The sequence below is a fragment of the Sciurus vulgaris genome (genome assembly GCF_902686455.1).
Source record: "Sciurus vulgaris genome assembly, chromosome: 2".
Lineage (NCBI taxonomy): Eukaryota > Metazoa > Chordata > Mammalia > Rodentia > Sciuridae > Sciurus > Sciurus vulgaris.
In genome coordinates this window covers 6,596,187-6,609,388 of record NC_136462.1, presented here as the reverse complement: position 1 = coordinate 6,609,388, position 13,202 = coordinate 6,596,187, and positions in this window count along the sequence as shown.

Here is a 13,202-nt window from a genome sequence, read left to right as displayed (position 1 = left end):
TAGCAGGCTATAAAATCAACACACATAAATCTGCAGCATTTTTATACGCAGCATTTTTATACGAAACAGCTGAAAGGGAAATGAGGAAAACAACTCCATTTGCAATAGCCTCTAAAAAAATAAAATACTTGGGAATCAATCTAACCAAAGTGGTAAAAGATCTCTACAATGAAAACTACAAAACATTGAAGAAAGAAATTGAGGAAGACCTTAGAAGATGGAAAGATCTCCCATGTTCTTGGATGGGCAGAATTAATATTGTCAAAATGGCCATACTACCAAAAGTGCTCTACAGATTCAATGTAATTCCAATTAAAATCCCAATGATGTACCTTCCAGAAATAGAGCAAGCAATCATGAAATTCATCTGGAAGAATAAGAAACCCAGAATAGGTAAAGCAATCCTTAGCAGGAAGAATGAAACAGGGGGTATCGCAATACCAGAACTTCAACTATACTACAAAGCAATAGTAACAAAAACGGCATGGTATTGGCACCAAAATAGACAGGTAGATCAATGGTACAGAATAGAGAAAATGGACACAAACCCAAATAAATACAATTTTCTCATACTAGACAAAGGCGCCAAAAATATGCAATGGAGGAAAGACAGCCTGTTCAACAAATGGTGCTGGGAAAACTGGAAAACCATATGCAACAGAATGAAACTAAACCCCTATCTCTCACCCTGCACAAAAATCAACTCACAATGGATCAAGAACCTTGAAATCAGACCAGAGACCCTGCATCTTATAGAAGAAAATTTAGGTCGAAATCTTCACCTTGTTGGCTTAGGATCAGACTTCCTTAACAGGACTCCCATAGCACAAGAAATAAAAGCAAGAATCAATAACTGGGATAGATTCAAACTAAAAAGCTTTCTCTCAGCAAAGGAAACTATCAGCAATGCGAAGAGCCTACAGAGTGGGAGAATATCTTTGCCACTCATACTTCAGATAGAGCACTAATTTCCAGAATATATAAAGAACTCAAAAAACTCTACACCAAGAATACAAATAACCCAATCAACAGATGGGCTAAGGAAATGAACAGACACTTCACAGAAGATCTACAAGCAATCAACAAACATATGAAAAAATGTTCACCTTCTTTAGTAATAAGAGAAATGAAATCAAAACTACACTAAGATTCTATCTCAGTCCAATTAGAATGGCAATTATCAAGAATACAAGCAACAACAGGTGTTGGAGAGGATGTGGGGAAAATGTTACACTCATACATTGCTGGTGGGGCTGCAAATTAGTGCAGCCACTCTGGAAAGCAGTGTGGAGATTCCTTAGAAAAGTTGGAATGGATCCACCATTTGACCCAGCTATTCCAACTCCTCGACCTATACCCAAAGGACTTAAAATCAGCACACTACACAGATACAGCCACATCAATGTTCATAGCTGCTCAATTCACAATAGCCAGACTGTGGCACCAACCTAGATGTCCTTCAATTGATGAATGGATAAAGAAACTGTGGTATATATATACAATGGAATATTACTCAGCTATAAAGAATGATAAAATTATGGCATTTGCAGGCAAATGGATGAAATTGGAGAATACCATGCTAAGTGAGATAAGCCAATCTCAAAAATCCAAAAGGTGAATGATCTCACTGATAAGTGGCTGATGACATGTAATGGGGGGTGGGAGGGGAGCAAGAGTGGAGGAAGGAGGGACTGTATAGAGGGAAACGAGGGGTGGGAGAGGTGGGAGGAAGGAAAAAATAACAGAATGAATCAAACATCATTACCCTATGTAAGTGTATAGTTATGCAAATGGTATGTTGTTACTCCATGTACAAACAGAACAACATGTATCCCATTTGTTTACCATAAAAATAAATTAAAAAAACAGAAATAAACCAAAATGATTGGAAATACAAATCATGTCTCAATAATACCATTGTATGATAATGGCCTTAATTCATCAATCAAAAAATAGATTGGCAGATCGGATTAACAACAACATGCCATTTCCAAGAAACTCATCTTACAGGCAAAAATATTCACAGATTTAAGGTGAAAAAAATGGGAAAAAACATATCACTCACATAGATCATGCCAACAAGCAGGGGTTTCCATCCTCATATCAGATAAGGTGGGCTTCAAGTCACAGTTAAACAGAAGGTACAAAGAAGGACATTTCATACTGTTAAGGGAATGATACATCAACAAGACATAACAATCATAAATATTTATGTCCTCCCAAATGGGGCATCTACATATATCAAACAAATCCCTCTCATTTTCAAGAATCAAATCGACTACAAAGCAATAATAATCAGTGACTTTAACACACCTCCTTAACTATAGGAAAGATTCTCCAAGCAAAAACCAAGTAAAGAAACTACAGAACTAAATAATACAATCAATAATTTAGACTTAACCAACATATATAGAATATTTGATCCATCAATGAGCAAATACACTTTTTTCTCATGGCACATAAATCTTTCTCTAAAATAGACCACCTCTTATGCCACAAAGTAACTCCTAGCAAATACAAAAAAATGGAGATAATATCCTGCATCCTATCAGATCATAATGGAATGGAATTAGAAATCAATGATAAAATAAAAAATAGAAGCTGTTCTAACACCTGGATACAAAATGATACACCATTGAATGACAAATGGATAGGAAAAGAAATCAAAGATGAAATAAGAAAATGCTTAGAGGCAGCTGAGAATACTGATACAACATATCAAAATCTCTGGGACACTATGAAGACAGTACTAAGAGGAAAGTTCATTGCATTGAGCTCATTCATTAAAAGAATAAAAAGTCAATGAATAAATGTCCTAGCATTACATCTCTAAGACCTAAAAAAGAGGAACAATTCAACACAAATAGCAGTAGAAGAAAGGAAATAATTAAAACCAGAATTGAAATAAATGAAATTGAAACAAAAGAAACAATTGAAAAAATTGACAAAACAAAAAATTGGTTCTTTGATAAAATAAATAAAATTGATAAGGTCCTAGCCATGCTAATGAAGACAAAGGGAGAGAAAACTTATATTACTAAAATACATGATGAAAAAGGAAATAACATGATGGATACTATTGAAATACAGAAGAAAATTAGAAATTATTTTGGAAATTTATTTTCCAATAAAATAGAAAATCTTGAAGACATCAATGTATTTCTAAAGACATATGACCTACCCAAACTGAATCAGAAGGACATACATGATTTAGATATTTATTTATTTATTTTCTTTTTTCTTTTATTTTAATTAAAAATCATAAATTTACATAGGGCAATGTTGTTTGATTCATTCTGTTATTTTTTCCCTTCCCCCTCACCCCTCCCACCCCTCTTTTCCCTCTATACAGTCCTTCCTTCCTCAATTCTTACCACACTCCTTATCCCTAACCCTAAACCTAAACCTAACCCTAATGCTAACCCCTCCTAACCGCCCCCCCCTTATATGTCCTCATCCGCTTATCAGCGAGATCATTCGTCCTTTAGCTTTTTGAGATTGGCTTATCTCACTTAGCATGATATCCTCCAATTTCATCCATTTGCCTGCAAATGCCATAATTTTATCATTCTTCATGGCCAAGTAATATTCCATTGTATATATATGTCACAGTTTCTTTATCCATTCATCAACTGAAGGGCATCTAGGTTGGTTCCACAATCTGGCTATAGTGAATTGAGCAGCTATGAACATTGTTGTGGCTGCATCTCTATAATATGCTGATTTTTAAGTCCTTTGGGTATAGGCCAAGGAGTGGGATACCTGGGTCAAATGGTAGATCCATTCCAAGGTTTCTAAGGAATCTCCACACTGCTTTCCAGAGTGGCTGCACTAATTTGCAACCCCACCAGCAATGTATGAGTGTACCTTTTTCCCCACATCCTTGCCAACACCTGTTGTTGCTTGTGTTCTTGATAATCACCATTCTAATTGGGGTGAGATGAAATCTTAGGGTAGTTTTCATTTGCATTTCTCTTATTACTAGATATGTTGAACATTTTTTCATATATCTGTTGATTGCTTGTACATCTTCTTCTGTTTAGCGCTCTATCTGAAGTATGAGTGGCAAAGATTTTCTCCCACTCTGTAGGCTCTCTCCTCACATTGCTGATAGTTTCCTTTGCTGAGAGAAAGCTTTTTAGTTTGAATCTATCCCAGTTGTTGATTCTTGCTTTTATTTCTTGTGCTATGGGAGTCCTGTTCAGGAAGTCTGCTCCTAAGCCAACAACTTGAAGGTTTGGACCTACTTTTTCTTCTATAAGATGCAGGGTCTCTGGTCTGATTCCGAGGTCCTTGATCCATTGTGAGTTGATTTTTGTGCAGGGCGAGAGATAGGGGTTTAATTTCATTCTGTTGCATATGGGTTTCCAGTTTTCCCAACACCATTTGTTGAAGAGGCTATATTTTCTCCATTGCATATTTTTGGCACCTTTGTCTAGTATGAGAAAATTGTATTTATTTGGGTTTGTGTCCATGTCCTCTATTCTGTACCATTAATCTACCTGTCTATTTTGGTACCAATACCATGCTGTTTTTGTTACTATTGCTTTGTAGTAGAGTTGAAGATCTGGTATTGCGATACCCCTGCTTCGCTCTTTCTACTGAGGATTGCTTTAGCTATTCTGGGTTTCTTATTCTTCCAGATGAATTTCATAATTGCTTGCTCTATTTCTGTAAGGTACATCATTGGGATTTTATTTGGAATTGTATTGAATCTGTATAGCACTTTAGGTAGTATGGCCATTTTGACAATATTAATTCTGCTTATCCAAAAACATGGGAGATCTTTCCATCTTCTAAGGTTTTCTTTAATTTCTTTCTTTAGTGTTCTGTAGTTCTCATTGTAGAGGTCTTTCACCTCTTTTGTGAGATTGATTCCCAAGTATTTTATTTTTTTCAATGCTATTGTGAATGGGGTAGTTTTCCTAATTTCTCTTTCTGAAGATTCATCACTTACGTATAAAAATGCATTGGATTTATGAGCGTTGATCTTGTAACCTGCTACTTTACTGAATTAACTTATGAGTTCTAAGAGTTTTCTGGTGGAATTTCCAGGTTCCTCTAAATATATAATCATGTCATCAGTGAACAGGGATAGTTTGAGTTCTTCTTTTCCAATTCGTATCCCTTTAATTTCTTTGATTTGTCTAATTGCTCTGGCTAGAGTCTCAAGAACAATGTTGAATAGAAGTGGTGAAAGAGGGCATCCCTGCCTTGTTCCAGTTTTTAGGGGGAATGCTTTCACTTTTTCACCATTTAGAATGATATTGGCCATGGGCTTAGTGTAGATGGCCTTTACAATGTTAAGGAATGTTCCCACTACCCCAATTTTCTCTAGTGTTTTGAGCATGAAGGGATGCTGTATTTTATCAAATGCTTTTTCTGCATCTATTGAAATAATCATGTGATTCTTAACTTTTAGTCTGTTGATATGATGAATGACATTTATTGATTTCCGGATGTTGAACCAAACTTGTATCCCTGGGATAAAACCCACTTGATCGTGGTTCACTATCTTTTTAATATATTTTTGTATGCGATTTGCTAAGATTTTGTTGAGAATTTTTGCATCGATGTTCATTAAGGATATTGGTCTGAAATTTTCTTTCCTCGATGTGTCTCTGTCTGGTTTAGGTATCAGGGTGATATTGGCTTCATAGAATGAATTTGGGAGGGTTCCCTCTTCTTCTATTTTATGGAATACTTTGAGGAGTATTGGAATGAGCTCTTCTTTAAAGGTTTTGTAGAACTCGGCTGAGAACACATCTGGGTCCGGACTTTTCTTTGTTGGTAGGCTTTTGATAACCTCTTCTATTTCATTGCTTGAAATTGATTTATTTAAGTTGTGTATGTCCTCCTTGTTCAGTTTAGGTAATTCATATGTCTCTAGGAACTTGTTGATGTCTTAGAGGTTTTCTGTTTTGTTGGAGTATAGATTTTCAAAAGAGCTTCTAATTATGTTTTGTATTTCACTCGTGTTTGTTGTGATATTTCCTTGTTCATTCCGAATTCTAGTAATTTGAGTTTTCTCCCTCTTTCTCTTTGTTAGTATGGCTAAGGGTTTATCAATTTTGTTTATTTTTTCAAAGAACCAACTATTTATTTTGTTAATTTTTCCGATTGTTTCTTTTGTTTCAATTTCATTGATTTCGGCTCTGATTTTAACTATTTCCTGTCTTCTACTACTTTTGGTGTTGGTCTGCTCTTCTTTTTCTAGGGCTTTGAGCTGTAGTGTTAAGTCGTTTATTTGTTGATTTCTACTTCTTTTGTTGAATGCGCCCCATGAAATAAATCTTCCTCTAAGTACTGGTTTCATAGTGTCCCAGAGATTTTGATATGTTGTGTCTTTGTTCTCATTTACTACTAAGAATTTTTTAATTTCCCTCCTGATGTCTTCTGTTATCCATTCATCATATAATAGTGTATTATTTAATCTCCAGGTATTGGAGAAGTTTCTGTTTTTTATTCTGTCATTTATTTCTAATTTCAATCCATTATGATCTGATAGAATACAAGGTAGTGTCTCTATCTTCTTGTATTTGCTAACAGTAGCTTTGTGGCATAAAACATGGTCTATTTTAGAGAAGGATCCATGTGCTGCTGAGAAGAATGTGTATTCGTTCTTTGTTGGGTGGTATATTCTATATAAGTCGGTTAAGTCTAAATTGTTGATTGTGTTATTGAGATCTATGGTTTCTTTATTCAATTTTTGTTTGGATGATCTATTCAGCGGTGAGAGAGGTGTGTTAAAATTTCCTAGTATTATTGTGTTGTGGTCTAGTTGATTTCTGGAATTGAGAAGGATTTGTTTGACGTACATGGATGAGCCAATGTTTGGGGCATAGATATTTATGATTGTTATGTCTTGCTGATTTATGCTTCCTTAAGCATTAAGTATGTAATGTCCTTCTTTATCCCTTCTGACTAGTTTTGGCTTGAAGTCCACATTATCTGAAATGAGGATCGATACTCCAGTTTTTTTGCTGTGTCCGTGTGCATGGTATATTTTTTCCCATCCTTTCACCTTTAGTCTATGGGTATCTCTTTCTATGAGATGAGTCTCTTGCAGGCAGCATATTGTTGGGTTTTTCTTTTTAATCCAATCTGCCAGTCTATGTCTTTTGATTGATGAGTTCAGGCCATTAACATTCACGGTTATTATTGTGATATGATTTATATTCCTAGTCATTGGACTCATTTTTGTTTTTTGACATGATTTGGTTTCCCCTTTATTTGGCTATTTCTTTAGGCTAGTTCCTCCCGTTGCTGATTTACATCGTTGTTTTTCATCTCTTCCTCATGGAATATTTTGCTGAGAATGTTCTGTAATGCTGGTTTTCTTTTTGTAAATTCCTTTAGCTTTTGTTTATCATGGAAGGATCTTATTTCATCGTCAAATCTGAAAGTAAGTTTTGCTGGCTATAAGATTCTTGGTTGGCATCCATTTTCTTTCAGGGCTTGGTAAATGTTGTTCCAGGCCCTTCTAGCTTTTAGGGTCTGGATTGAAAAATCTGCTGATATCCATATTGGTTTCCCACTGAATGTATTCTGATTCTTTTCTCTCGCAGCCTTTAAAATTCTGTCTTTATTTTGTGTGTTAGATTTGTGCCTTGGTGTGGGTCTGTTATAATTTTGTATATTTGGAGTCCTATAAGCCTCTTGTACTTGGATTTCCATTTCATTCTTCAGATTTGGAAAATTTTCTGATATTATTTCATTGAATAGATTGTTCATTCCTTTGGTTTGTTTCTCTAAGCCTTCCTCAATCCCAATAATTCTTAAATTTGGCCTCTTCATGATATCCCATAATTCTTGTAGATTCTGTTCATGATTTCTTACCATCTTTTCTGTTTGGTCAACCTTGTTTTCAAGATTAAATATTTTGTCTTCAATATCTGAGGTTCTGTCTTCCAGGTGATCTATCCTATTGGTTATGCTTTCTATGGAGTTTTTAACTTGGTTTATTGTTTCCTTCATTTCAAGGATTTCTGTTTGTTTTTTTTTTTCAATATCTCTAACTCTTTATTGAAATACTCTTTTGCTTCTCTTATTTTCTCTTTTAGCTGTTGATTGGTGCATTCATTTAATGCCTGCATTTGTTCTTTCATCTCCTCGTTTGCTTCCCTGATTGTTTTAATTATGTACATTCTGAACTCCCTTTCTGACATTTCTTCTGCTGTGCTGTCATTGGGTTTTATTGATATAGTATCTAGGTTTGTTTCAGACATTTTCTTCCCTTGTTTTCTCATATTGGTCAGATGTCAGTGGGACTCTGTTATATTGTAGATTTCCTCTATTTGCTTATAGTGTCCCTGTAGATTTCCAGTGTATCATCTACCAGCCTTCAGTAGCCTGAAGTCTAGTATTAACTTGATAATGTAGTGCTTCCAAAGAATGCTGCCCCTAGCCTGATACTGGTTCCAGGGAGAGTGACCTGGAGAGGTCTCTTGCTGCCCAGCCCTGGTCCCAGAGGCTGCTTGCAGGTTGGAGGTCTCCACTGGCTTGGGAACTTGTGGCTGGCTCTGCGTCGAGAGGCTCTCACTGGGCGGTCTGCCCCGAGAAGCTAGCCTAGAGAAGTGCTTCCCACCGTAGGGGGCTGGGCTGCTTGGGGACGTCCCTGGCGCCCTGTGCTGATCTCTGAAGCAACCTGAGGGCAGGCCAGAGCTGGCAGCAGGGCAGGCCAGAGCTGTCCGCGCTGCTTCTGTACAGAAAGGCTCTCCCTGGGGGCCTGCTCCGCGAGGCTGGAGAATCGGTCCCTGTGGGAGCAGCCCAATGCCAGAGTGCACAGAGATGCCTGGGGGAGAGTCTATCTGCCCTGTCCTACTCTAATAAGCCACTCAAATCCGGGCATGCTGCCCAGCTGAGCTTCACTGGGAGGGGGAGACTCACCCCATGGTTCTATTTTAGTCCGAGTCTCTCAATGCCTCCCCTTCTTTAATCCTGGGTTCTGGAGTGACTGGAGATGCAGTCAACCTCTAGTCCGCCATCTTGGATCATCCCGTGGAAACAGCCTGCAGCTGGAGGGGGACAAGGCTGCCTGGAGAGGTCTCTGGCTGCCCAGCCCTGGTCCCAGAAGCTGCTTGCAGGTCGGAGGTCTCCACTGGCTTGGGGACTTGTGGCTGGCTCTGCGTCGAGAGGCTCTCACTGGGCGGTCTGCCCCGAGAAGCTAGCCTAGAGAGGTGCTTCCCACCGGAGGGGGCTGGGCTGCTTGAGGACGTCCCTGGCGCCCTGTCTAGATATTTATTTTTAAAATGTATTTATTTATTTAAAAAATTTTCATACATGTATGTAGGTTAATAATGTCTGTCACATTCTACCATCCTTCCCATCTCCACTGCCTCACCCCTCCCCTTTCCCTCTTCTGCATAATCCAAATTTCTTTCATTCTTCCCTACCCAACCCCAACTATGGATCAGCATAGACAGAAAATATTCAGTCTTTGGTTTTTGGGGATTGGCTTATTTTGATTAGCATGATTATCACCAACTCCATCCACTTACCTGCAAATGCCATAATTTCATTCTTCATTAAGGCTGAGTAATATTCCATTGTGTATATCTACCATATTTTCTTTATCCATTCATCTATTGAAGGGTATCTAGGTTGGTTCTATAGTTTAACTATTGTGAATTGAGCTTCTATAAACCTTGATGTGGCTGTATCACTGTAGTCTGCTGGTTTTAAGTCCTTTGGGTATAATCTGAGGAGTGGGATAGCTGGGTCAAATGGTTCCATTCCCAGTTTTCTTAGGAATCTCCATACTGTCTTCCAAAGTGGCTGCACCAATCTGCAGTCACACCAACATTGTATCAGTGTATCTTTTCCCCCACATCCTCACCAACATTCATTGTTGCTTGTATTCTTGATAATTGCCATTCTGACTGGGTGAGATAAAACCTTAGAGTAGTTTTGACTTGCATTTCTCTAATTGCTAGAGATGATAAACATTTTTTTATATGTTTGTTGATCTATTATATTTCTTCTTCTGTGCAGTGTCTGTTCAGTTCTTTAGCCCATTTATTGCTTGGGTTATTTGGTTTTTTGGTGTTAAATTTTTTGAGTTCTTTGCATATCCTGGAGATTAGTGCTCTATCTGATGTACATGGGGTAAAGGTTTTTTCCCATTCTGTAGGCTTTCTTTCACATTATTGTTTCCTTTGCTGCAAAGAAGCTTTTTTGTTTGAACCCATTCCATTTATTGATTCTTAATATTACTTCCTATGCTTTAGGAGTCTTGTGAAGGAAGTCAGGTCCTAAGCTGACATGATGAAGATTTGGGCCTACTTTTTCTTCTATGAGGCACAGGGTCTCTGTTCTAGTGCCTAAATCTTTGATCCACAGTGAGTTGCGTTTTGTGCAGGGTGAGAGACAGAGGTTTAATTCTATTTTTTTTACATATGAATTTCCAGTTTTTCTAGCATCATTTGTTGAAGAGGCTATCTTTTCTCCAATGCATGTTTTTGGCACCTTTGTCTAGTATGAGATAACTATATTTATGTGGGTTTATTGCTGTGTCTTCTATTTGTACCATTGGCCTACATTGTCTATTTTGGTGCCAATTCCATGCTATTTTTGTTACTATTGCTCTATAATATAGTTTAAGGCCCAATATTGTGATGTCTCCTTCTTCACTCTTCTTACTAAGGATTTCTTTGGCTATTATGGGTCTTTTATTTTTCCAAATGAATTTCATGACTACTTTTTCTAGTTTTATGAAGAATGTCATTGGGATTGTAATAGGAATTACATTGAATTTGCATTTGCATAACACTTTTGGTAGTATGGCCATTTTGACAATATTAATTCTACCTATCCAACAGCATGGGAGATCTTTCCTTCTTCAAAGGTCTTTTTAAATTTCTTTCTTCAGTGTTCTGTGGTTTTCATTGTAAAGATATTTCACCTTTTTTGTTAGATTGATTTCCACATTTTTTTTGAGGCTATTGTGAATGGGGGTAGTTTTCTTAATTTCTCTTGCAGTGGATTTGTTGCTTATGTATAGAAATACCTTTGATTTATGAGTATTGAGTTTACATTCTGCTACTTTGCTGAATTTATTTGTAAGTTCTAAAAGTTTTCTGGTGGAATTTTTTTGGGTCCTCTAGATATAGAATCATGTTGTTGGCAAATAGTGATAGTTCAAGGTCTTCTTTTTCTATTCGTATTCCTTTAATTTCTTTTTTCTGTCTGGTTTCCCTGACTAGAGTTTCCAGGACAATGTTGAATAGAAGTGGTGAAAAAGGGCATCCCTGTCTTGTTCCAGTTCTTAGAAGGAATGCTTTCAATTTTTCTCCACTTAGAATGATGTGGGCCTTGGGTTTAGCATAGATAGCTTTTACAATATTGAGGTATGTTCCCACTATCCTTAGTTTCTCAGTAGAAAAACATGAAGAGGTGCTGTATTTTATCAAATACTTTTCCTGCATCTATTGAGATGATCATATGATTCTTGTCTTTATGTCTATTGATGTATTATGTTTATCGATTTCCATATGTTGAACCAACCTTGCATCCCAGGGATAAACCCTACTTGATCGTGGTGTGCTATCTTTTTATTATGTTTTTGTATGGGATATACCACAATTTTATTGAGAATTTTTACATCTGTGTTCATCAGGGATGTTGGTCTGAAGTTTTCTTTCCTTGATGTGTCTTTGTCTGGTTTTGGTATAAGGGAGATACTAGCCTCAAAGCATGAGTTTGAAAGGGTTCCCTACTTTTCTATTTCATGGAATAATTTGAGGACAATTGATCTTAATTCTTCTTTGAAGGTCTTGTAGAATTCAGTTGAGAATTTGTCTGATTTTGGGCTTTTCTTGGTTGGTAGGCTTTTGATGGTTTCTTCTATTTCATTGCTTGAAATTGATCTGTTTAATTTGCATATGCCCTCCTGCATCAGTTTGGGTAGGTCATATTTGTCTAGAAATTTGTCAATGTCTTCAAGTTTTTCTATTTTATTTGAGTACAAATTTTCAAAATAGTTTCTGATTATCTTCTGTATTTCAGTATGATCCTTGAGATAGTTCCTTTTACATCATGAATTTTAGTAATTTGAGTTTTCTCTCTCCTTCTCTTTGTTAGCATGGCTAAGGGTTTATTGATTTTATTTATTTTTTCAAAGAACCAAGTTTTTTTCAATTGTTTCTTTTGCTTCAATTTCATTGATTTCAGATCTGATTTTAATTATTTCCTGTCATCTGTTGCTGTGGGTGTTGATTTGTTTTTCTTTTTCTAGGGTTTTGAGATGTAATTTTAGATCATTTATCCTTTGAGTTTTCATTCTTTTAATGTCTGAGCTCAATGCGATGAACTTTCCTCTTAACACTGCCTTCATAGCATTCCAGAGATTTTGATATGTTGTATTGGTGTTCTCATATACCTCTAAATATTTTTAAAATTTTCTTCTTGATTTCTTCTTTTATCCATTCATCATTCAATCATATGTTATTTAGTCTGTAAGTGTTGGGGTAGCTTCTATTTTTAATTTTATCTTTGATTTCTAGTTTCATTCTGTTTTCATCTGATAGAATTATTGTATTTCTTTCTTCTTTTTTATTTACTGAGAGTTGCTTTGTGGCATAAGTTGTGGTCTATTTTAGAAAAGGAACCATGTGCTGCTGAGAAGAAAGTGTATTCAATCCATGATGGATATATATATATAAATACTCTATATATGTCCCTTAAGTCTAAATTATTGATTGTATCATTTAATTCTACAGTTTCATTGTTTAGTTTTTATTTGGAAGAACTGTTAAATGGTGAGATAGGTGTGTTAAAGTCACCCAGTATTGTTGTGTTGTGTCTATTTGATTCCTGACATTGTGAAGGGTTTGTTTGATGTACACAGATGCTCCAATGTTTGGGGCATAAGTATTTAGGATTGTTATGTCTTGTTGGTGTATGATTCCCTTAAGCAGTATGAAAAGTCCTTCTTTATCCCTTCTGACTAACTTTAGTTTGAAGTCCTCTTTGTCTGATATGAGGATGGAAACCCCTGCTTGTTTATACAGATCATGTGGGTGATATATTTTTTCCCGACCTTTCACTGTCAGTCTGTGAATGTCTTTTTCCAGCATATGAGCCTATTGAAGACAGCATAATGTTGGGTCTTTTTTCAAAATCCAATCTGCAAGTCTGTATCTTTTCATTGATGAGTTTAGGCCATTAACATTCAGTGTTATTATTTAGATATGATTTGTATT